General features: G+C 45.3%; 2 long non-coding RNA genes across 3 annotated transcripts in view; both read right to left on the reverse strand.

Annotated features, from left to right (window-relative positions):
- Nucleotides 1-3,576, reverse strand: part of LOC311442016 — a 31,374-nt gene extending 27,798 nt beyond the window's left edge. Inside the window, exons 1-3 of the long non-coding RNA XR_014696406.1 lie at nt 3,466-3,576; nt 1,968-2,218; nt 1,205-1,315 (exon numbers count right to left, since the gene is read on the reverse strand). This is a non-coding gene — a long non-coding RNA (uncharacterized lncRNA). The remainder of the gene's footprint in view (nt 1-1,204; nt 1,316-1,967; nt 2,219-3,465) is intronic.
- A 2,395-nt stretch (nt 3,577-5,971) lies between these two features.
- Nucleotides 5,972-19,758, reverse strand: LOC311442019. 2 transcript variants are annotated; one of them, XR_014696411.1, is made up of 6 exons: nt 19,545-19,758; nt 17,634-17,802; nt 15,166-15,301; nt 11,142-11,310; nt 6,395-6,994; nt 5,972-6,295 (listed from the first exon to the last, which is right to left on the reverse strand). It is a non-coding gene; the product is annotated as an uncharacterized lncRNA (long non-coding RNA). The 2 variants fall into 2 exon arrangements; XR_014696412.1 differs by lacking the exons at nt 5,972-6,295; nt 6,395-6,994 and adding an exon at nt 8,407-8,524.
- Nucleotides 19,759-25,023: the final 5,265 nt, after the last annotated feature.

Here is a 25,023-nt window from a genome sequence, read left to right on the forward strand (position 1 = left end):
AGCTCTTGCAAGTTGCCTTTTGCTGTTAAAATGCCTCCCAGCCCATTTGCCCTTTCCTGTGGAAGCTCTGGGCTGGATGCCACTAGGAAAAGGAAAAAGAGAAAACAATACAGAGGGAAGAGCTCTTGGCGGATGGGGCTGAGCAGGTGGAAGAAGGGAATGGGAGCACTGGGCAGACTCCAGCTGGTGCCTTGTTCCAGCTTGGGAGTTCCCACTGATAGATGGACGTGGGCATGGCTTCCTCCACAAGCAGCAGGCCATTCACTCACAGTCTTGCTCTGCAATGACGGAGCAGAGCCACTCTTGGCTTGGATTCAACCCGGACTAGCCCTGTTTCTTCTGGTGGACCTCAGCCCCAGCGGTCTCGACACAAAAAGCATGGGTTATGCCTTCCCACTGAGCCCTATTTCCAGGGTTTGGGGATTCCTGGATTCCTCTCCCAGCTTCACCATCAACCACAATCAGCCTGAAAACAAAAGCTGTTGGTATTCTCCCAGGTTCTGCTCTGTATCCAGATGTATGGTGTTAGACACTCCTTCAGACCAGAATGAGGTGTGATTTCCTATAGATCTTTTGTGCTTTCATGGCAGGGATGTCCCTGCCCTTTCAGTCCTGCAGAGGCTGGTTAATAATGGGGCCACTTAAGTGCCTATCAAGAGAGTTTGTAACTAATGTGCTAGTGATGCACCTGCTTTTCCTTATTCTCAGGCTCTCTGCAGACACAATCAGACACAATTGGCCATTCTCAAGGCACATTTATCTTTTGAATATGAAGGCAAGAGACTCAATTATATTTTTCAAAGGTAAGCTAAGATTCTGGCGAGCAAATTAGTTATCTCTCCATTCTTCCTCAAAATGCCATCAGGAACCATCATAAGCAAATACTATCAATCACTATCTGTTTTGCCTAGTTCGCCTGAGCTATCAGCAAGGATCTGTGCAGGGAAATATATTCTCTCCACTCCTCACCCAAGAAAAGTCTTTCCAAAGCCTGGGGATGATTTCATTGGTACAACCCCCGACCCGAGGCCAATGTAGCTGGGTGGCTCAGAGCATGTGTGAACCTAAAGGAAGAGGATGGAGCAGAAACCCACAAATTTCTGTACCTGGTTGGGAACACAGGGCCCTCCCTGCCTCTTTCCCAACAACTCAAGCAAGTTTGGAAGCTACCCAGCCAACAGCTCCAGATTAAAAGGAGGCATACCTTAGAAAATCGAAGAAAGTTCCCTGTAGAAATTTGATTTTAGGCTCCCCCTCGTAGTCCAGAGGCACTGTCACTGAGGCAGGGTTGCCTTGGGCGTCTCGTTTTTCCAACCTGCATGAACAAAAGTGTTTATTTAACACCATCTCTCCAGGGTTTCCTCAGCTCCCTAATCTCCAGACCTGACAGTTTACTTACAGCATCGCCAACTGCAAACTGATTAGTCCAGTCCCCCTTCCCTTCTCCCCCATGGTTATCACTTTTATTAACAGCAAGGGAGTGATAATGGGGAAAGATGATCAAAGCTGCTGGTATTAACGCTGGGGATTAACGGTATTTATATTCCTGATCAGTGCACTCTCAGTGTGGAGAGGAAACTGCCACAAATCAGCCTTTTCCGGCTGAGAGTTGCTGCAGTGCCACTACCTAAATAGCTGCTGGCTAATGAGTCCTTTGCGGCTGGCTCAGGGAACAACTTGCTCACTCGGCTACTTCTCTTGCAGCCTAATGCACCCAGGTTTGTGTCCCCAACGACACTCAGGCACCAGGTCTTGGGTTTCCAACTGCTCTTGAGGGCAAGGTCTTCTGCTGAGGTCAAGCCTGGTGGTGTGGAACTAGCAACAGAACTGCTGTTGTGGCCAGTTTGAGCTGGCCACATGCTATCACGGGCAAAATGAACAATGTACATCCCGTGCTGGGATTTCATGGAAAGTGGAGCCACAATGGAGGGTGAGGGAAGAAGAAAAAACTCCATGCCAGGATTTACACGTAGAACAGGAGACTGAAGACCTCTGCAGCCATCCAGAGAGAATAGATGTGTTTAATAAAGCCGTGTGCTGCTGTATATTGATTCCTCTCAGATTCCAGAAGCAGCTTGGTGGCAGAAAGGGATGCAGGGAGACGAAGCAGGACCTTGGTCAGTTATGGTTGCTGGCCACAACACAGCAAACTGAGGTACAGAGGCTTCATCTGGCAGGGACTGGAGACCAGGGCAGTGGGCAGAGCAAATGGAGAGTACTGAGAACAGGAAGACAGGTAAGAAGCACATTTGGTGATGTAGAATTTCATTTCACATTAAAAAGTGAAAACATGAGGAAGCTGTCCACTTCTCTTCTGCCTCCCCTGAGCAGTCTTTAAGGTGTTACTTGGCCCTCATCCTGAGAAAGCCAGCCCACTGGTAGGCCCCACTATAATACCCCCTCCCAGAGAGCTGTGCATGGATGCTCAGAGATGACCTGAGGAACTAAGACAATTCCTTTTGAAACTATCCAGTCTATGCAAATTGGTCACACTTCAATATTGAGACAAATAAGTTCATCCAAAGTCAAAGTATTTGAAGAAATAAATACTTTACAAGGCATGAAAAGATGTCTTGCCCACCAGCTCTGAGCAGCTCTCCGTATCCAGAAAAGTTCAACCTAGGTTTGACTTGCAAGTTTGAACACTACCATCTGAACCATAAGAAGCTTCCTGAAGAGAACTGTCTATCTGGATACTAGCCGAGACTCAATCTTCTTAATTATTACTATTAACAGATAAGGGATCGTAAACAATACACTCTTTGTTTGCATGTAATTTAGGGTCATTACTCCCTTCATGGCCAGTTAGATGTCTTCGACTGTCTACACAACTATTTCTTCCCCCAACCCCTTGTGGTTCATCACTCTGTTCCTCCTCTGTGCAGTGTAATAATGTTGAAAAGGTTTATTTATATAATCGTAATAGGTTGCTGTGGAGATTATCGTTATGTCACAAGTATTGGCCAGGGAGTTTGGGCTGAAGAATGAGTTACAAAGGGGCCATGGAGGTGAGCCCTGTTGTTTTAGTGTACACTCCCATCCTCCCACCCACACCATGGACCATCTGCATTCGCATGTATGCACAGCCCCACCTGCAGATGTTGGTCCCACATGTGTAAACACAAGCTGACTTGTGCTGGCATAATCTCAGAGCAGACATTTTATCCGCAAAGCAGGGCAGTGACAACTGAGAGGAGAAGAGGGTTTTTACCTGTAGGAGGTAAAAGCCAAAAAAAGAAACACAGTTGTGAACCACAGGAAAAGTCTGGAGCCAGTTGGGGTAAGGTAGAGGACAACATTAATGCTCCTAAGCCTCTTTTCCACCCATTCTTTAGCTTCTCCATCCCCTCTCTACACACACAGTAAAAATCCTCTTTACTTGCAAAACTCTGCAGGGCTTGCAAAGCCCTGGGTGAACCATGGGGACTAATCAATCCTACACACAACCCATTTACTGATACTCACTCATCAAAACTGCTGTAGATTACCCATCTGTCGCAGGAAGTAACACGACTCAAACAAGATCTTCTTTTCAGAATAAAACCTTTTGTCCCACAGCCTACTTCCAAGTTCATGACGGGCAGTACAGTCTGTCATGACTCCATATACACCCCACCTTCAGCATGCATTTGTCATCAGGTCGTGGTCTGCTCATGTCTAGTATATAACGAGAAGGAGCAAGCAAGAAATGAAGGCAAGTGTTTTCTCTGTGTGCCTGCGCCCATCCGAGGACAGGAAAACCATTTAACAAGCTGCCCTCCTAGCCAGATCCGATTGAAGGTGATGCAGAAGAGCTGATTGGCAGTATTGGGCTCTGGATAAATGGAGCTCTTTGCCTTGGGATCATGAGCTCAGAGGAAGGTCAGTTCAGTGTTGACCACCATTCGTTAGCCTCTGGCAGCAGCTCGACGACTCCTGTGAAATAAGGAGCCTGTCTTGGCTCGGGGCCCGGTGGAACAAGTGGCTGTGTCACTGCAGGTGCTGTCCTCGCTGGACTCTTGGCTGGCTCCACAGGGGAACAATAAAGCAGTTTGGAGCCCACCCTAATGGCTCAGCACCTCTCTGGGAGATCCGCCTGGAGAAATGGGGGGGAGGTTCTGCCATGCCTCGGTGTCACTGGGAGCAGGAACTACTCCAATTCTGGTGTGGGTAGGTGAAGACCGGGAAAAACTTAAAGCAATCAAAAGATCAGATAAAATAGGAGGGAGTCAAAATCTTCTGTGGAAAAGGTCAAAAGAAAAACAAACCAAAATGAATACAGCACAGCTGAATTGTGAGGACAAGGGGGGCAGGGGGGCACGTGGTGCGGTTACAGTCTGATATGGAGACCCCTCTCCAACACACGACTCTTTGACATTGATAGGGGAAGGAGATAAGCCTTTTTGCACCCTCCTAACTCCCTTTGCCCCATGCCCAAAGCAGGACTGTGAGGTCTGCAGCAGTAGAGCTGTAGAGCTCCTATTTGCTGTGCCTGCGTGAGACCCCGAGGAGGGAGGGAAGCACAACCCACGCGAACTGTCCAGGTGGCCTGGGGGGGCCTCAAATTAAACATTATTGTAGTAAACGCTATAAACCAGGTCACTATCACTTGCGTGAAACTCACTTATTGTTTTAAATCATCATTATCACAGTCATAATTAAAATCAAGCAACAGCTTAAAGAAACTAATGAATATTTTTATATGTGAACTTACCACAGGAAGGGAGAAAAAAACCTGTAAAGTGAAAATGTGCCTGTATTGCTAATAAATATTATTGGAGGGACTCCCAGCTTTTCACATTACCACAGTGTGATATGACAGCCTATAATGGATTACTCAACTGCCCGAAGCCATTGTAGGAATAAATCCCTTTTAATATTCATGTGCGGTCTTTGAGAAAATAGATGTAAGCAGTTAATACTTTTCTATAGACAAAACAATGCCGTTTATCAAAACAAAATGTGTGCTTGAAAACAAAACTCACAAAGCTCCTAGACTCATTCTTTTTCTGCAAATCAGAAAAAAATAAGACCCTCCCACACACACCCCCAAAAAAAGACAGTTTGGGGCAAGACGGTGCACAAAAAGACAAGGAGGGGCAGGACATTAGCAAGGGTGGGTAGAAAGGTGGAAATGGCATAAGGAAAGATAACGAGTAGCTTGTGAATCTGTGCTAGTAGGCAGGGCACCAAAATGTTGTGCAGGAAGGTGTTGGGTGGCAGTGAGCTGCTGGCTGCCCTGTAGAGAACTCTTGGGACGAGAGGGAGAACATGGGCGACATATGGGAATGAGGTGCAGTGATTTGTGATGCTGAGTGATTCTCGGGCTTTGCAGTGTTTATTGGAGGGCAGAGGATATAGTGAAAGATGTGAACGGGAAGCCCTGTGTGGGGCCAGCCGAGGGCTCTCCTCCCCAGCCCTCTGCTCCTTGTCCCTGCTTTTTCTTTGGCTGCTGATCTATAAAACCTGCCGGGTTTTTATCTCTGGTTTGTTTGGGGTTTTCTTTCCCTTTACACAGCGGAACAAGGGAAGCAGCAGTGTGGACAAGTCTTTGTGCATTTTTTCGTGGTAGTGAGTGAGGGAAATGGAGGTTAACCCTTCCTGCCCCAGCTCTTTGCAGGCAGTTGATGCTTGGAGGGAGAACTGGAAAACAAAACCCTCTCAGGGACTGGAAGGAATGGCTTCAGCCTCACAGAGGTGAGAGGGCAAAAACGAGAGATTTCATCTCACAAAAGTAGATACAGCTAAAACGTGAACCCACCTTTCATTCGGCAACCATGATCTCTGTCTATAAATGGCTGTAGATGTATCTGAAGCTGTGAGGGAGAGAGATGCAGAAACGCCTCAGTTCCCCTCCTGCTGTGAGATCTAGGCAGCAAAGACAAGCTTAAATTGAAGCATCAAGAATAAATAAGGCCCCCCTGGGACTCGTGCTTCTTTGATATCTGTGGCTGCCTGGTGGGCAAAAGAGTTGACTCACACTTACCTTCTGCTTGCCCATGTTCAGAGAGAGCCTGTGATGGCACCTTTTGTCCCTGGCAGAGCCACAGCAAATGCAGCTCAGGCTCTGTCTTGGATTGGAGTAGACTTGGTCCAGACTGAAGGAGACACCATGTTCTTGAACCAAATTCAGCTCCAAATGAAGCCCAAGAGACTGACATGACTCTCATCACTGCAGGACTTGCAAAGTTACAAGTCTGCAAAGTCCCCGAGGGCACACGTTGTGGCCTTCTTGCCAAGTGACACTGGCTGTTGGCCAGAGTCATCTGTTGAACCGCCCATAACACCTTGAGATGCTCCCAAGCTTGAAAATACCCTAGTGGGGGAAAGGGAAACAAGCAAACATATAAATAAGTCTCTAGTCTTACAATAATAATTCTGACCATTGAGACAGGAAGAAAAGAAATGAACTTACCGTGTTGGCATGTCAAACCAATCAACTGAGATTTAATTCCCACGTCATGTCCATGGAACAGTGGGGTTCCCCATCTGGACAAAACTTCAATTGTATAACCATTTATATTACCAGCAATGCTGGAAAGATTCTTTAATTAGAAATACTCCAGGAACACTTGCAAAGATAACATTTTTCTAGATTTCTTTATTAGTTTATTAATTTATTGTCATGGAAATCTTGTTGCTGAAAACACCGGGAGTGTCCCTTTAAATGCCAGATAGTTTCATAGGCTGCATTGGGTGATATAAAAGCGGGTCAATTTTATAGGTCATACTCTTCTTTGAAATGGAATAGGTCCAGGAGACAATTGGGCACCAGAATGGGAAAAATTCCTCCCACCCACCTCCTTCCAGCAGAGCAGAGGTGTGTCTTGCTTCGAAAGGGTAAGAAAAAGTTTCACCTTCTAATTGTTGTATTGAGCAGCTCATTGACTGCACTTTCTGTTCAATACCTTTTTTACCACTCAGATTGTCTAATCAAAGGCTTTTTCCTTCCTTGGGTTAGCTTTGCAGCCTCTAGCATTGATCCAAAATCGGAAGCGAAAGAGGAAAACAGGCTCTGGGAAAAGAGAACACAATTAACACCCAAGCGGCTTCATTTTTTTGGGTGCTTTTAAACATCTTGCACCTCTCAGTCTGTTCTCCCATTCTTTTATTCTCCCTTTTGTGTTCAGGAGGTTTCTTTAAGGAAAGCCTTTGTCAGCAGCTCAGGGAGAAGATTAAAGCACCCGTCACAGGGAAACAGGTTACTTTTTGTGTCCGAGTTCTTAATCCACTTTATTAAAATGTTCCAAATCTTTCTTCAAGAGGAGAGATCAGAAGGACATTTCCCTGTCACCCCTAGCATGCCTTCCTTCCGGATACTTGTGCTTCATTAGAGGATTTAAAAAAGCAAAGGCAAGGCAAGGAAAAGAAGAGAGAACAAGACTGCCGTGACTGGTTAATACGGGATGTGGAGCCTTCCACTTCATGGTCACTGGTACTGCTCTGGCCCCAGGCTGGAAGCAATTGAAAGCTTTTCCCATCTGAAAGACACTTGGGTAAGATCTCTGACTATTTTTACCTTTGAGGTTCAAAGAAGAGAAGAACATTTGTGGTGAGCAAAGCCAAACCTCCATCCAGCCTGCTGCCCCGTTTCTAACAGTGGCAAGGAAAGGGCACAAAAGGGTGAGGATGTTGAGACTGCTGTGCTCTGTACTCTGCCTGCTCCCAGAGACCTCAGGCCTGGCATTTCCCACTTGAAAGGAGGTATCTCTGGGGTTAGTAAATCTTAATGGATTTTTTTCCATGACCTTGTCTACTTTTCTTTTCTGGACATCTGCACTAATGTGGCTCTTCCAGATCAAGAATGACGAACGTCAGCACGAGTTGCTGGGTGGGTGCCTCTGATCTTCAGGGGCACATAGTGAGTCACATCTGGTGAAGCCTGAAGGTTAAACATCATCCAACCCTTAGAAAACAAATTGTGTGACTCCTCTGGGCAGCCTCAGGAGATGTCTCCAGAGAAACAAGTCTAGATCAGGTCTAAAGTCCATCTTGGACCCAATCACCTCCTCACCTTGAGATGCTTCATCCCAACCCTCCTTTTCCTTCCCACAGTTTCTCACAGTGGATTTTCACAACTTCTCTGCCCTTATCCTGAGATCTGGCCACAATGCATTTAGTTCAGGAAGCCACTGAGACACATTGTCTGATTTCCATCTCTGATGGTGGAAAACTAAATTCAGGACAGGATAGAAACTGCTCCAAGAAGCCATGTGAGAAATCTAATGAAGTTATTGCCATGGTGGCTTTTCTATGCACCCTGTTTTGGATTTCAAAGGCTGCTCCTTTGAATAAGTAGTTCCTGTTTTGTAAAGCAAGTGCATATGATGCAGACACTCCTCATGCTTCCTCAGGGTGCAATTACTTTCTTATCTGTCATGTACTGCTGTTTCTCCTCAGCTGAAGTAAGTTATCCAGCATGAGAGCGCAGGGTTAATCTTTGAGTAGAGAAGTCTAAGTGGGCTGGAGAAAACCATGGCAGTCTGAGAGAGCAAAGAGCAAGGCGGTGACATCTTGGCAGGCAGAGATGAAGAGCAAGGTGTTCCTGAAAGAAGACCATCACACTTCCCATCAGTGCTGACTCATAAAATGGCAAGTTCATTAAAGATGAAATACACAAAAACTACAGTTTGAGCAGTTTTGTACTCTGCAAAGCACCTATGTGATTGCCTTTTCCCCTAACTCTTGACTTTCCTGAGCCAAGAGTATCAAAGTAATTTGATTTTAAAATGTGTAATCCTATTAATAAAAATGTAGTTGAAGGTTATGTTTTATTTACTATTCAAATTACTGTAGTTCTTCAAGGCCTGCTTAGTTAGAGACAATCTATCTGCAACTCGAGAGGCAAGTCCCTTCTGTTCCCCACCTCAGGGATGGCCGCATCACGGTGGAAACTTTCCCCAGGGCTGAGAAGGGCTCGGTGCAGGGCCCTGGAGACTTGCCTGCATTCCTGTCTGCCTTCAACACGCCCTTGCAAAATTTCCTCTCCAGTCAAGGTGCCTGGCAAACACCGCCAGAAAGGGAGCCCCGAGCTGAGATCGCTCGCACTAGGCTCCAGCCACTCAGTGTCACTGCTGTGCCTTAATCACAAAGCATCCTTTTTGCTGCCTTTATAGCAGGCGTACTACTGTGTTTTGTACCCGCTGACACTCCTGCTCCAGGTACGGCACTTTACAGCAGCCTAGCCTGCGGCTATCCCGGTGTCCCATGTTTATCTAGTCCCTCCTGATGGCCTCCACAGCACATTTGCTATGTTTTCAAAGCCTGTTTTTGAGCCACTTTGAATTCCCTTTGTGCTCAGAGATCTGCCTCGCTCCTCGAGCTCCATGCACCCTCACCAGCAAGGTTTTTAAAGCAAGGCCATAGCTGGAAGTTGTCATTGATACGTGATGCAGAACAAAATCCAGCTCGCTCGAATGCAGCTAGATTGGCTCAGCGGGGCTGACAATAGATGAACCGGGTCTTATCAGCGAAGGGAGCAGATTCAACGCAGGAGCAGCATGCAGGGAGCAGATAGCAGCTTTGCAAAAGCAGCCGGCCTGGCTTGTGATAGTGCAGGGCTTTTATTATTTTCCTAGATGGTTTTGACGCTGTTGTTTTAAAGCCGGCACCTTTCTGACCACAGCCACTGCATTAATGGCGAAAAGAAATAAAAGTGACAGACAGCCCAATGGAGGAGAGCTGCAATGAAATGTCTCAGTGGGGCACGTTTGTCCCCATGAGCCACTGCCTTGCTGGGCAATTTATCCCTTGCTCCAAATGCATTTGTTGGATTTAATGACAAGTTGGTGGCATTTCTGCAATTAATCCTATCAAAGGGAGGTGATTTTACACGGTGCTGGTCCCGTATTTCCTACCCTGTGTTTTGTTGGTTTTTGCTGTTGTTGAGGGACTGCCAGCTCTCTCCCAAGCCAAGGCACTACAGTTCATGGCAGTAAATGTGGGTTATTAGCCAAGCATCTTCTCCTGACATCTGAAACCAGCACAAATAAGAAGTATAACCTCAGATTGTCCTAACAAGAAATCTCCAAACTATAAATATGCAACAGCAAGAGAAAGTATTTCTTTGCCAGTGAAACACTTCAACGAGTGGATGGCTCAGCAAATCTTCTAGGCAGCTGCTTTCCCCTCTGCAGATACTGTGATTTATGGTAGGAAGGGAGGGGGGAAATAAGCAACCTGGGGAGTGCAGTGGGGAGGGAATAAATCGTGTGCACTTGGGTTCCACCTCATCCTCTGGTTTGGCTGGTCTGATGCTTTTGCAGCTAACCTTGCCTCAGATCAACCATTAACAGTCCCATTCAGTGGGGACCTGGAGCCAGGAGGGGAAGTAGCTGCAGTGCCAGAAATCACAACTTGGCCAGGACAATAAGGAGCAATCCATCCTTCTAGTGGGGTTAGAGATGACACATACCCAAAGCTTTTAAATATCGAGCGCTCTTTGAATATTGATGGACTTCTTTGGAGAGAGAGGAACTAAAGAAATTCAACAGAGGTCGCAATTCTGAGAAGCTTTGTCATATTCCTTTCCAATGAATGGGTTCTTAAGCCCCTTATGCTTCTGTCCAATGAAATTTCTGATGAATGCTATTCCCAAAACAAAAATCACAGTACCTGGAGGAATGGAATCCAAAAGAAACAATAATCTGTCCTAGTACTTGTGGACTAGGAGGCAAAACAATAAGCCCAACATGCATTTTCCAGAAGGCTCTTCCTAGTGATCATAACCTCCAACAACAAAGTGGTTTCATAAAACACAGTCCTAAGAAAAGCTTTTAATAACAGGAAAAAAAAATAAACACAAAACAAAACACCACCAACAACACCACCAACAACAAAAGAACTTTACAGCACATTCTCAACTGATTTACAAGCTCTCTGAGCTAGTACTGGAGCCAGTCTTCCTGTCGTAATGAAATTTTCACTCCCCTTGGACCTGAGCTCCTAGCTGGAGGAGAGAGCTCGCATCCTGACTTGCCCATTGGCAGCAATGTATTCAGCTGGGGAATTTGCCGTATCAGTGACAGTGTAGAGCAATTCTTGTTCTGACACCACATCATATTTTGAGGTGATGCAATTTAAATCAATAATAGTCATCTTCTGAGTATGAAAAAAAAAAAAAAAAGTGGAAATAACCCTAAAAACTGTTGCTGTTATCTCACCTCAGTGTTGCAAACTGAGCCATTCAGTCTGTTAGCTTCTGGGGAAAAGTTTATCTAATATCGTATCCACGAGCACTTTCAGGTTCATTCTTGTTTGCTAAGGCTCCGAAGAGGGACCAGCTGGACACAGAGACTGAAAGGAAGCTCCTGAAGGAATGTGAAGGTCCCGCTGTTGAGGACATACAGATGAAAGCATCAGCAGAATACATAAGACATTTTGCACTTTCCTTATTTATCCAAAAAGCTATTTTTGTTTATTAAAACCTAGTTACTAGCTGCATCTTGCCAATAACCTGGAGTGCTTGCTTGGTTAATTTAAGCAAGCAGAGCTTTGACGAAGTAATTTTACCGTCCTCAGGGATCTGCCAGCTTATGCCGGTCTTCACTATTTCAGATGAAATTGAGTTAATTTTCGCTGAAATTGCTTCTTAGCAGACAAACACATTCCCCATCATTGCGAGCTTATGCCTCTGCAGCTCTATTATTCTTTAATTTACACACCCCGGCAGCGAGGGATTAATGCCTGAGACATACAAAAGGCTACAGTGTGGAGAGAAGAAGGGGAGGAGAGAGAGAAAGAGTGGAGCTCTGCTGGGAATAGGTAATGCTGTTTCAGTTTTATAGTCAAAACATTTAAAGTTTGGCATTAACACGGAGTCAACTCTTGTCCTCTCACTCTAGAAATTCATCATCTCGAGTCTCAAGGTAGAAAACACCTCGGGCACTCTGACACGGCAGGCCTCTGCAGGATTGCCAGGCTGGGAGGGCTATCACCAGGATATTGCAAACTGCTCGACATCAGGAGCCCAGTGCTGGAGGCAAAGCTGGTGCGGAGCAGAGCTGAGCAGAAGGCCATGTTTTGCCTTTGCATCTTCCACTGTGCTCGCGCTTCGAAGTGGAGTTCTCCTGGGAAAATGCTGCTGCCAAAGCTCTGGGGATTCCCTCAAATGTTCAGAAATGAAAATACTGGATTCTCATGAGCATCCAGACAAAAATATAACTAGTGCCAAAGCATCTGCAAAGGGATGGAAAAGGAGGATTCCACTATCTAGCTTTTCCAAAGAGAATGAGCAGAAGTGCCAAATTTAGCAGTTTCTGTAAACTTTCTAGTGAGCTTTAAGTGTAGCAGCATTTTAAGCCAGTCTCTGTTGATGACTGAGAACAGCAACTATGCTTTTTTATATTGTCACTTCAGTTTTCCTTACTTAATCAAACAGCTGACTGTTTCCTCTCTTATTGTTTACACCTCTGAATTACAAACAGGCAATTGGATAAAATATAGTAATCCTGTATCACCTGTTGGTATACATGTAGCAATGCTGTAACTCAGCATTTAAATTCCTTATCTCCTTTTGAAGGCCTGCCCTTCCTTCCCATTCTGTGACTACCAATGCCACATCAGGGCAACAGTGGATTTGCAAAATCCAGCCCACACCACTGCCCAGACATCCTGTGTCCACACAGACACATTAATGCTTTCTCCTTGCTCCCTTCTGCACATGAGAAGCTCACTACCAGCTTTCTTCATTATTCTGCCTACAAATCTGTTCTTGTTTTCTCCTTCTCTATGATGCCTACCAAATCTGGACACCACAAAGAACTTGCTGATGTGCTGGACCACTGCATCTTACACTAATGTTGTCTCATTGTTTCTAACATCCACCTGTTCTTTCTGGCTTTTTATTAGACAGTAAGCTCTTGCGGGGTAAGAGCTATCTTGTGCCGTTGGTTTGAGCACCCTGTCACCACGAGTGCATGGCTTGAAGTCTGCAAAATTTAAATAAATAAATAAATAAATAAATAAGGTCTTGGTCTTCAAAACAAAGCAACTGCATGAAATATGTTCTAGTATATGGAATGTGTATTATATGGAATGTGTATCTTGTGATATACAGGAGAACAGACAAGGAGTGTCACTTCCAGACAAAAACTCTTTGTATTTTCAGCCTAAAAGATGATCAAGTGAGATATTTTTGCTACAGAGCATAACAGGCCTCCCAGCACCCATGGCACACCAGCTTGTCTTTCAGGGATCCCCAGGGATCATTTGCCCTTCTGCCTGTGCCCCAGATGCTTGTTCTTGAGTTCAGTGGAAGCAGGAATACAGATTTTCTCCCTGGTTCATGGACAACACTACCCCTTTTCTACCACCAGAATGACTCCTCTTGAATCTGCCAGATGCTAACATAATAAAGGCCAGGTTGCATACATTTGATAACATTCCCTTCCAAGGACTGTCCTTGGTAGCTGTGGGGGAGGACAGAATCTCCATTCTGGTCCTCAATATAATTCATATTGAAGAGAATTGAAGGAACTCTGGTTGCCTCCAGAAATAACCTCACCATCTAGCCAGGCTCTGCTGCACAGCTGGAAAATCCCAGCCTCTGGGTAAGTCCTCGCTGAGCCCAGGAGCAGGTCAGGGTGAAAACAGAGATGATATTACATTACATTAAAGAGACTCATGTGAAACACCTCTGCAGATGGAGCAAGACCAAATTTGAGAACAAAAGAAACCTTCTCCCCATTCACAAATGAAGGAAGGGAGCAGAAAGCAGAAGTAAAACTTTGACAGAAAAACTGTTCCACTGAGGTGAGCAGTAAATACTGAAAAGCACAGGGGAAAATTCAGCCACCTGCAGTTGGGGTATGACTCCTATCAGCTGGTAGAAATTCCCCCTGTTGGAACTGCATACCCATCCCTTGAAATAAAAAATCTGAGAAGCAGCCAAAAAAAAAAAAAGGCATATTCAACTATCTAAAGAGATGTCTGACGCAGCAGGGCAGGGTGGCACCAGTGACACTCCAACAGCGAGGCTGGGTGAGAGCAGTGGCTCAGGCAGGTGTACTTTGTCCTCCTTCTGCCCTCCGAGAGAGACTTCTGCAATTTTCCCAGCAAAGTTATTTCAGAAACCAACTCCTTTCAGCTCAGCTGACTTTTAGCCTCATGCATTTTTATACACTCTCTGCAAGAATGAGAAGGATATTTACATTTTTTAATAAGCCTGACAGTTTGAAAGTAATTGGGGATTTATAATGGGTTTGTTTAGGTCTTTTTGTCCACTTGAATTCCAACTGCTAGTCTTAGGCCTAACAAGCAACATTATCTCTATGGTGATGAGGGAACCTCAACAGGAGGCCCTGAAGCCAAAGAGGAAAGCACTGGTGTGTTTTGTTTTGTTATGATATTTTTTTCCTTTGAACCTGCATTTTCAAGTGAAAGCAGCATAACAAAATTTAAAGCAAGAGCAAAATTCCTCCAGCCATCCAGGGCTCATAACTCTGACTTCTTCCGCCGGTTCTCCCAGGGGTATGTAAGCCAGTGTCTGATCTCTATCAAGGTGTTTTTCCTTCCTTACAGAAATTTGCATTTCTTTGTTCTATTATGGTTCCAAAATGATCTTAACCCTGATTTTCTTTTGGGGGAAATCAGGTGCTTAATGGTAAAGATGGAATTAACCTGCAAAACTCCAGGTCTGGGGTCAGACTCCTGCAGCTGAATCTCAAGGACTCAGTTCTACTTCTTCCTAAACCGAAAAGACATCTGTACAAGGTGGAAGGGAAAAATGGAAAACTGGGAAGGGATCTGATCCAGCTCTGACAGTGGGGTTTTAGTGAGGATTTCTATCAAAAATGGAGACTCGTGGCAGTCTCTGGCTTCCTTGGCATTGCTGAGGGACACCACTGAGAGTACAGTTGGTCCCAGGCTCTTCTAGAGAAGGGGCTGCTGACAAGTTACAGGTGACATGCTCTGACCCTAAGTTTCAGACTGCATCTTTCCTTCTATATCAGTTCCCCACATTTTTAAGAGAAGGAATTACATTTTCTATCTTCTGCAAGAGTGAGGATATAAATGCAACTCAGAACAGAAAGGCTAAGAGTTGAAATGGGGGTAGGAAGTGCCCACCAACAACCAAAAAAATAGTGTTAATGAAGAAAAAGAACAGGACACTGACACCCCTGGTCAGCAGACATCAGAAAATGGTGTCGTTTCAGCACAGGCAAGCAGCGGTGCTCTGCAACATACCTGATTTTATTTGGGGAGGATCCTCTTGGTTCATGTCTTCACCTCCCTATGCCTCAGCCCTCCATGGCACGCAGGTCACACCAGCACATTGCCTCCCATGCCCCAGGTTACTATTCCTGTCTTGGAGCAGCTAAAGCTGTGGAAAGAATGACCTTCGTAAGCAAAGCAGAGTGGAGATGTTACCATTTGCTATTCCCATTACTTGCTCTTGACAGGGTGCTTTGGGTTGAAACCTATGCAAGACATACCTTTGCAAGGGGTATCTTAGTCCACTGGTGTCAGGCATGGGACTGTGCAACCTTATTTCCTTCCCCCACAGACCAAAAAGGGGCAGAAAGGATAGTGCCCTTTCCTGGTGTTTTCTTGCTCCCAGGAGGGGCTTCTCCAGCCTCCCTGCAACACAGAGCTGTAGGATCCATTCCTTGACCCGGCACCTATGGCAGTGCTGCTCTGCACCATCCCAGCAGATGCATCAATTGCATGCAGTATTTACAGCTCCCAGCACCCTGTGAATTTGCCCTCCCCTGGCCACTGGCCTGCCCACCTCTGGTTTCAACCTCGGGTTGAGCCTGTGCAGAATGTGGGTATCTCTGATGTGTAGGGCCAGGGGCAGAGGACAAACCCACCTTCCTCTGAAGCACAGGGCATTACAGGCTGCTGCCGGAGGCCATGAGGAGATGGGGTCAGGAGGGGACAACTTAAACACGGATTTGAAAGTGCTTTGTGGATTGCTCTGAAAAATGGTGCTGGAGAAAAGGAGCCGAGTGAAAGGGGTGATGTGGAGGGCAGCAGGCAGGGAGGGGGATGAGAGCAGGGAGGTGCAGCAAGGGGAGAGGAGAGGCTGCGCTCACCTGCACAGCCCCTGTCCCTCTGCGCGATGGTGACAAGGGACAGGGAGCCACGGCTGGTGAGACACATGGAGGGAGGGGTGGGGAAGAGACAAAGACAGGGAGAGGAGATAAAGAGAGATAGGATGGGAATGGGAGAAAGGCAGCAGGAGGGAGAGGGGAAAGTGGGAAATGAATTGAAATGAGTTAGAAAATTCCAGGCAGACGAGCTTGAGCATTCAGCAGCTGAGATGTGGGGCTTCATTAGTACAGACCGACGGAAGATAGAGACATTAAGGAAGGAAATGTGTGACTCACAGGGGAAAATGGGAAAAACAACACACACCATAGCAGCTGCTCCGTTTACTTCAATTAAAGAACAGCTCAAAGGGTATGTTAAGGGGAAAGGAGGGGGAAGCAAACAAAGGCACAAACAACAACCAAAAAAAAAATGAAAAGAAAAGAAAAACAAAAGCACAAACAGATGAAGTAACTGTTACCCTCAAGCTTCTAAATGAACTGACTCAGGTGTCTGAAGACAGAGAGGGTCTGCCTCACCCTGTGCCTCCGAGTAACACATTGCAACAGGCTCCAAGGTGGTGGGAGAAGCTGCCAGAGCCTCTCCATCCTCTCGGTGCCAACCCACGGCCACCCCAGCCCTCTTGCCCCAGGCTTTGCTGCCAGCATCAGCAGGAGTTAAGGCCTCTGGTGGCCACCTCGCTGGCCATCATGCCTGGCCAGGATGCAAGCACCTTGCTTAACACTCCTCCTGTGGTGTATGAAGAGCCAAGGAACTCACTGAGATCAGCTTTGAATGGTTTTCCAGAAAAAAAAAAAAAAAAAAAAAAAAAAAAAAGAAAGAAAGAAAGAAAGAAAAAAAAAAGCTAACATCAATTCCAGGCAGAGATTTCAGTTATTTCATCTGCCCAGAACACACTGGTGGGAACAGCCCTGCACTGGGCTAACAGGAGGATGACTACAGGGATCCCAGCCTCCCCACATTGCCAGCCTGATTTCTCAGAGCTCGTCAACACAGAAAAGTTGCAGTCAACATTTCATGGATTCCAGTGAACCCTATTTTCAGCTTTCAGATGATAAATTCTGGAAGTGAAGAACCAAACAGACCTGGAAGAGAAAAAGTGAGACAGAAAGGAAGGGACAAAAGAGACCTCCACTTCTCTAGGTGTTTCCTCCTTGCAGCTTTCACCAGGTCAAAAAACATGTTAAGGTTTTATAGAGGAAGAAAATTTACTGTTGAGAACCCACCAGCTGCCCTAGATCTCTGTTTTCTTTACCAATTCCCTCACACAAGAGGGAGCTTTGCTCCAGCTGTGATACTGGCCTACAAGGGTTAGTTGTTTTTCTTGGTTGACTGAAGCCTCAAATCTGGAGGCTACTAGGTCAATCCCAACTCATGGCCTTCCCGGGTGACCAACGCAGACAACCTCACAGTGTCAGAGAAGGCCTGCTTTCATTTTGGCAGGGGAAAATCTCCGTTCAGAATTTATCCTTTACTCCTTATCTTTGTGGATGCTTCCCAATTCCTGGATACTGCGAATCCGTGACCCTTGGCTGACTCGTTCCCCGTACCAGCACCGCAGTGGATTTCATGACAAAGTCCCGTGGTCTGGGGATAATTACCTGCCCAAAGTCTCAGATGGAGTGCCCAGATACAAGCAAACTCCCAAACTCCTGACATTTATCACTCTAAAGAGCAGCCAGCAGAAAAGCGGCCCCTATCAGATAAGCAGCGTCAGTCAAGATTTCAATGTAGTCAGCTGCAGCTTGAAAAGGACACATCACAGCGTATCTGTAGAAAGAAGCATGGCAAATGTTAAATCTCCACAGTGTGGGAATCAGCACAATGGATCCCATCTCCATAAGTGATAATGGGAGCCCGTAATTCTCTTTTGCGAACTTTAATGCCAAAAAGTTGCCACAGAGAACCACTGAGGACACAAGGGCTTTTTCTTCAAAGCTTCCAAGATAGGCAGCATTAAATGCGTTCACTTTGAGCTGGCTGTGTGTTAAGCTTCCCCTCCATCCCTTCATCTCTTCCCAATCAAGCTGTGTCTCAGTCAGCACCCAGTTGTTAAATTCTGGATGGATTAAAGAGCATGAGAAAGTGCTTTTTTAAGGAAAACCGTGTTTATCCATCACTCATCTGGGTGAGTGTTAAACTTTAGATCCTCTGCTCCTCTAATGATCGTTGCATGGCGGTGCATTCAGAGTCTTTGCTTTGCACAGTAGTGGCAATGTTTGATCTAAAGACGTCTCTTTGCCCAAGATTAAATCTGAATTTGGATCACCCTTTGGGGTCTAATTGTGTAGGATTTTGGTGGCAGTGCTGCAAGGCCACAGAGCGTATGTGCAGGAAGCAGAGGACAGGAATTCCCCCAGTTCCTGGCAGAGCCCAGGAGATTTCAGTAATATTTTATGCGGAGGAGAAAATGAAATTCAAAGACAGCAAAAATAGCTTTCCTTGTTCAGTGTTAAAAATGATAAAAGAGGGAAGGTATTCTCTTTAATCAAATTCATAGAATTCATGCTGGCTTCCGACTAATGACTTCTCAAAAGAAGTATTGACTGGTTTCAGACCCCTCCGATGGTGATGTGGGTGGACGGGGATCAGACAGACACTACGTTCTGCAAAAATGCAACATTTTGACACCACATTAGGCATAATTACACCTGTCAAAGATGTACTGCTGAAAGTTTTCTGTGGCAGAGCTAATGGTGGAGGAATTGTTGCAAAATTTTCCACGTGGTTTCTGGATGCCTCAGGCCTTCAGAGACCACCTTGACAAGCAGATAATGTCTTGCTGAGCAGTGGGAGGCTCTGGTTAATCTACAGGTGATGTTGGACTGAACAGCTTGAAGCATCCTCTCTTTTCTTGATCCAGAAAAATCTACTGTTTGCATTTTTTGGAATTGTTACCACTTACAGAGACATTAACATAGCAAAAAAACACCTGCTAGAGAGATCCTCTGGTCTGTGATCCCCACTAAAGGGCAGACACCTCAACATAGCACCAAAATGCCTGATGACACTGGGCAGTCTGTTAAGACCAGCTATAGCTGGCTCTCTGCCCTTCTCTACCCTTCAAAAAGGAAGGAAAAAAAAAAGGGGAAAAAAGAAAAAAAAAAAAAAAAAAGATGTTTCACCCCCAGAAAATGAATCACCTCATGAAATCCAAGCACAGCACTGGTGGTAGCCAAGAAATACCTGCACCAGCAGCAATGGCACTGCCTCACCCAAATTCTTGCCAGACCAGCAATGCAAAAGTGATGTAAAATTCCCCCCAGAAGAACAACTTTCCTTCTCATAAAAGAAAGCTAAACCAGATGAAGGCTAGGTAGAGAGACCTGTGTCAGAGCAGGGCAGAAAACATGGGGTCTGGCAGTTTCTCCTCAGCTCCTAGCACATATCCTGGTGCTAATCCTGCCTAGGTGGATTTGGAAAACTCTCTTAGAGACCCTAGACTATGCTGGGTACATACTAGCAGGAATAAGAGCTAACAAATGATATATGAGCATTACATCAAATCCTACCAACAGCACTGCAGATGGGGCTTATTTTCCTGCCCAGCAACACTTCCTCCACTGCCACAATGCCACAGGCATCCAGCTGCACACATCCTCAGGAGCAGGAAGGTCGGCACCCCGCGCGTAAGGATGCAATCCTTATCCAGGTGAGATTAAGCTGAGGAAGAAGGTTTGGAGCACGCCAAATGCAGTGAGCCTTGGATAAATGCTCATCGTCTTCGCCAAGAGCTGTGTTTGAATAAGAAGGGAGAAGTTAAGGGTTTGGCAGACTGTATGTAAAACATTGCAGAACGGCTGCTATGTGCATGCAGCTAGTTTCCATGCATAATATATATAGGAGCATACCATATGTTTAAAGCATCAGGCAATCAGGCCAATCTTGGATCATGTTATAAAGCTTTCCTACGGTGTTGCATTTGTTCTAAACAGATGCATTTTTCCATCCCCCCACCCCTACCCCCCTGTGCCTGCCAACACTCAGTTATGAGGAAACCAGGTGTCCTTCTTTAAAAAAAAAAGAAATAAATCATTATCCAAAGGAATCTGTCCAGGAAGAAAGTAGATGCCCATCTCTGCTATTTTTATTTCAAACAGGAAATATGTTGCCAAACAAATTACCAAACGGACAAACAGGAATCAAAACAAGAAAAAAGGGAGACATGAAAACTCATAGGAATTAGGTTCTGAATTCGCAAAGCCAAATGCTAATCGCGCCAGTCCTCAAACGTACAGAACAGATGAATTCAAGAACAGAAAGAGCTCCAATGATAGCAGATCTGCTCTGGATGAAACATGTCCTGCATCAGTTATGAGAAGGGCTGGATGCTCTTGTCTTTAAAGTGTATGGTTTGATTTGATATTAATTCATCAGCAGCATCACAGATCTCAGGGGCTCGTCTCTTCTCATTATAGGTGCTTTGCATATGTGGTTGGAAAAGAACCACCACTGCTCTGCCTCGTTGCTGCTCCCTGCTGTCACTGCATTACCCAGCTCAGGAGCTCTTGGCAGACCCCTCCACATGTCGGGAGCTGTGCCGGGCGCTGGCCAAGCCCCACTGGTGCCATGTGCCCCGCCAGCATCAGTGGCAAGGCCGGCTGGGAGGAGAGCCCAGCATTTCCCAGCACGGGGTGTTGGCAGGGCGAGGATGTGGAAGGAGCCCAAGGCCGACCTGCTTTGTGCACATCACCCTTGCATGAGCAAGAGTAGCTCTCCTCCTGTAATATTTCGAGAGGCCTTGCCTCCGTCAGCCCCTGGGGGGGACAGCAAAACCACCTGGCAGGTGAAAGCCAGCAGGATCAACAGCAGAACAGCTGGGAAATGCTCACAGCTGACTCTCTATCCTTTACATGGAGCTTCTTCCACTCTTGCGAGCTCTTAAGGCCATGTTTTATATCCTAATTAAACTGAAAGAAAAGGAATTGGATAACGGTCTAAAAGATTTGCAAGCTACATCTATTTCAGAAAATGACTCATGTTCCCACTAGTGTAGCTCATCAGGTCCAGCACATGCTCTAATGTGTGGGACTAATAGATTTGTAACAGTGATATCTAATATGAGTCTGTTCCGGTTACATACTTATCATGGGTCCTTGCAGGCTTTCCATCAAAGCTGCTGAATGAAAGCACTTTTTTATTAAAGAAAGGGAAAAAAAAAAAAAAACTCTTTTCCCATAAATCTCTCAGCACATTAGCCCCCAAAACAATTCACTGAGGCAAGGTCATATTTCCCTTACATTCATTTAGATCCTTGGGAAGTTCAATGAGATGAGAAGACAAGACAAAACACAAGAGGCTCTGTCTTCAGCTGCTATGAATCAGCGTTGCTCCCCATCAGCTGAGAATCCAACCATATATCTAGAGAGAGCTATAGGAAATATATAACAATTTCTTGGGGTCTGGTAATGATGATCCATACGGTGTCTTATTACTTGAGAAGGAAGGGAGCGACTGCAAGGACAAATGATACTTGGCAGGTGAGAGCGGTTTTTACAGCCCCGTGGGAAGAACCCCCTCGCTTTCAGAGGGTTTGAGTTTGTTCCATGGTGTTGGAGGTCACCACAATTAAGCAGAGGGGAAAATATTTTGTTGCTGTGTTTTGTTTCCAGGCAGTATTTCAGTGGGACAGCTCCTGATACTAGTCCCTGAAGGGAATAGGACGTGACAACTCAAGTCACCAAGGAACAGGTTTAAGTGAAATATAGTCATGATAATGCTGTTCTGCCTCTCAGTTATCTCCTATCCGCTTCTCTGAACAGCAGCGAAAGCTGCCAGCTCTGAACCCTGTACCATGCGCTGTCCCTTTGATACTGCAACTCTCTCCTTCATGTTTACACCCTTCAGATATTTTTAGGCTTTTTTTCCACACACAGAAGTACGCGTTGTCATCTCATAGCCTCGTTTAGCGGTTTGAGGCTTCCCACATAAATCAGTTTTTCCAAACATCTGATCATTTAGCTATCAGAAGGCAGAAAGGGTGGTCTGGTTGCTCTTCTTTTAGCTTCCTCCCAGGTCTCATTATCTGGTCACGTTGTGGTGGTTGGGACCGAGCGTGTGGTTTGTTTTGAGGACAAATTCGAACCACGTAGGGAAGGGCTGTTCCTTCCCACGGAATAATTTGCCTCCACGAAGGCAGATGATGTTATTTGTAGTAGTATACTATTTCAGACCAATCTCCAATTTGTCATCTGCTGGCATCTCAAGGACCATTCATGTACCTTACCCAGAACTGGTGGAAAATAACTTGTCAAAATTGTTAATTTCTGATATAGTTGCAGGGAAAGGGTGTTCCCTGAAAACATCACACTTCTGGTTTAGGATGACTTATTTTTTGTGGAGGATATTTGATTTTTTTAATTGTTTTTACAATAAACACCAATTTTCTCCCCAGAGAAATAAGGTTTTAATCTGCTTCACCTTGAGGCCTTCCAAATCTCTCTTTTTTTTTTTTTTTTTTTTTTTTTTTTTTTGTGTGAGCTCTCTTAACTATTTTGGATAGCAGTCTTGCACATACAAATATTTGGCAGGTCAACAGCAAGCAAACATCAAATGACAGTAGTTGATTTGTGGGCATGGTCTGGTCCAACTAGACAGACAGCTAAGCACTAGGAAGTGTTCTGTTAAATAATTATTCCCATAAAAATTCATTCTCCATTGCAGTCATGTTTTCCAAATCAAGCATTGGTTCTTCTTTGAAAATGTGTCAGAACATCATTTTTCTCTCCCTTAGGTACCATTAAAGCAAGCCACCTCAGAAGATGAAACAGAAATGCATTCAACCTGTTTTTCTGGAAAGAAAAAGTTGCTTGTGGCCAAAACCAATGATATACCATGCTTGTAGATTCATTCCAGAAAACCTTCAGCTTTCATCAGCAGCCAAAGAGCTCCAAACCTCTTCTCCCAGCCTCATCCTTCAGTGAACTCCAGTGGCTGGCAGCAAAGAGCCTGCTGTTGGCACATGGTGAGAAATTGGGTTGTTGGGAGCTGAATGGCAATGCCCTGAGTCTTGACAAGATCCCACCTCGTCCTACATCTGACCCTGAGCACTTCCCAACATAAGGAGCATCTCCCAGGGCAGTGACCTTGTCTGACCACAGCTCAGTGTGTCTCTCCTGCCAGGTATGAAGCCCATCTCTGTACCCAATGGTTCTTGCCAATGTGAAATGCAATCCTGCCTCTTTACAGGCTCTGTGGGTTACAGGGGTTGGTGGGTAACCATGGAAACCGAGTTGTAAAACAGCATGGGAGTTGACGTGTAATAAAGTGCTACTGTAGTGCTACACCTTAACGGAGCCCATCAGGAGGAGTAATTCTGGATGCACCCATAACGAGTCTGAGCAGTGCTGTCCTGGGCAAAAAGTCAAGCATGGTCTGGAGGATGAAATTAGCATGGGAAGGCAGGTACCAGCCATTAATCCAACTTAAGGTCCTCAAGACCCAGAAACCTACCATATTTATACCCTTTGCCTTCGGCATCTGAAAGGTGTGGATGTGTGCTCACACACATCCTTTACCAGCATGCGTCAGACCCAGACAGGGTTTTCTGGAGAAAACCTTGGATCTTCTCAGCTAGTTCCAAAGACAGTTCATGGATGGAGGACAACCTTCTAATTGTACAGATGTACTTAAATACCAGATATCCTAGATAATGGTGCTCAGTAACTTACAGTAACCTGCAAAAACATGTCCACAGATCAACATCACCAAAATATCAGCTTCAATTTTTTCAAACAGAAACTGAACATCAATGGTGTTCAAATACAAGTGCAAGACCAAGAAGTCTTTCAGTGTGAAAACCTGAATTTCTTTCAAGAGATTCCCACGAACCTCAGTAGACTATGGAGACTATAGAAGATGCAACTATAAAAGCCATGGCTTCAGGAGGAGAGGAGGAGCAGATGCTCTTCCTCCACCTTCATTATTCATCTGTGCTGGGGACGGTCACCATCTGGACCTGAAATTTCAGGCCAGCACTATTTCTTCTCTTGCCATATCTACATCCTCAGCAATAGCAAACAGTGATGCAAGTGTAGCACGGTCCCACACTGACACTGGTTTCTGTCTGTGAGTCCTCCTCCATGCGGTACATGATAATAAATCATACACAAGCACGCTGATCAATTCCATTCAAGCAGTGTGTTAGTCTCCAAAACCAACAAACTAGCACTTTAAGTTTCCTTACTCAGCTTGCTCTACTGCAACACAAAAGTTATTCTGCACCCCAGACAGGTTGTTAAGACTCCTTTGCAAGGTGAAAGTCAAAAAGATATTCCTGTAGGCAGCAGCAGATCCTCCCACTTGATGTTCTCAAAGGGGGCTCTCCAACAGTTCAACTTTCCCCTGTAGCTCTCCTAATAATTAATGGGAAATAAACTCCTATGGGAAAATTGCCACCAGGTAATTAATAAAAAATGAAGACGAGAGCAGAAAGAACGGAGATGTTGCAGAAAGCTTGTAAATTGAAAGAGGCAGGCTTAGTTGTGATTTTCTTCTCTGTCTCAGAGGGCAAGTAATGTGTGCTCCACGTTCATCAGTGGCTCACCCAGGACTCTCAGCTTCATCCATTCACACTTTGGAAACAAGAGACATTGTGATGGGAATGTTCGTGCCTGGCCACATTTCTCAGTGGCCCTACATGCACAGACTTGCTAGCACAGATAGGGGAATGGCTGTCAAGGACAATCTCAAATGCTCTGTGTGGATCTATTACCAGGTGACCACTTAAAAATAAAGGTTGCTGCTTGCTTTCTACCTGTGGGCTCAAGCTGCTTATCAGCTTGATAGGAGCGGTTCATTAAAACACAGAAAAATGTCCTTTCTATATCTAAGCAATGTTGAAAAGCCCTTTTGCCTCAGCATCTGTGAAATGCCTCCCCAAAGAGCGAATGCTCTTCCTCATGCTCAAGCACATTTAACTCACTGTTACTAAAGAAGACAAGAGAATTTAAAAAAATAATTTAAAATTAAAAAAAAAAATAAAAAGTACCT

The sequence above is a fragment of the Aythya ferina genome, assembly GCF_964211825.1.
Source record: "Aythya ferina genome assembly, chromosome: 10".
Classification (NCBI taxonomy): Eukaryota; Metazoa; Chordata; class Aves; order Anseriformes; family Anatidae; genus Aythya; species Aythya ferina.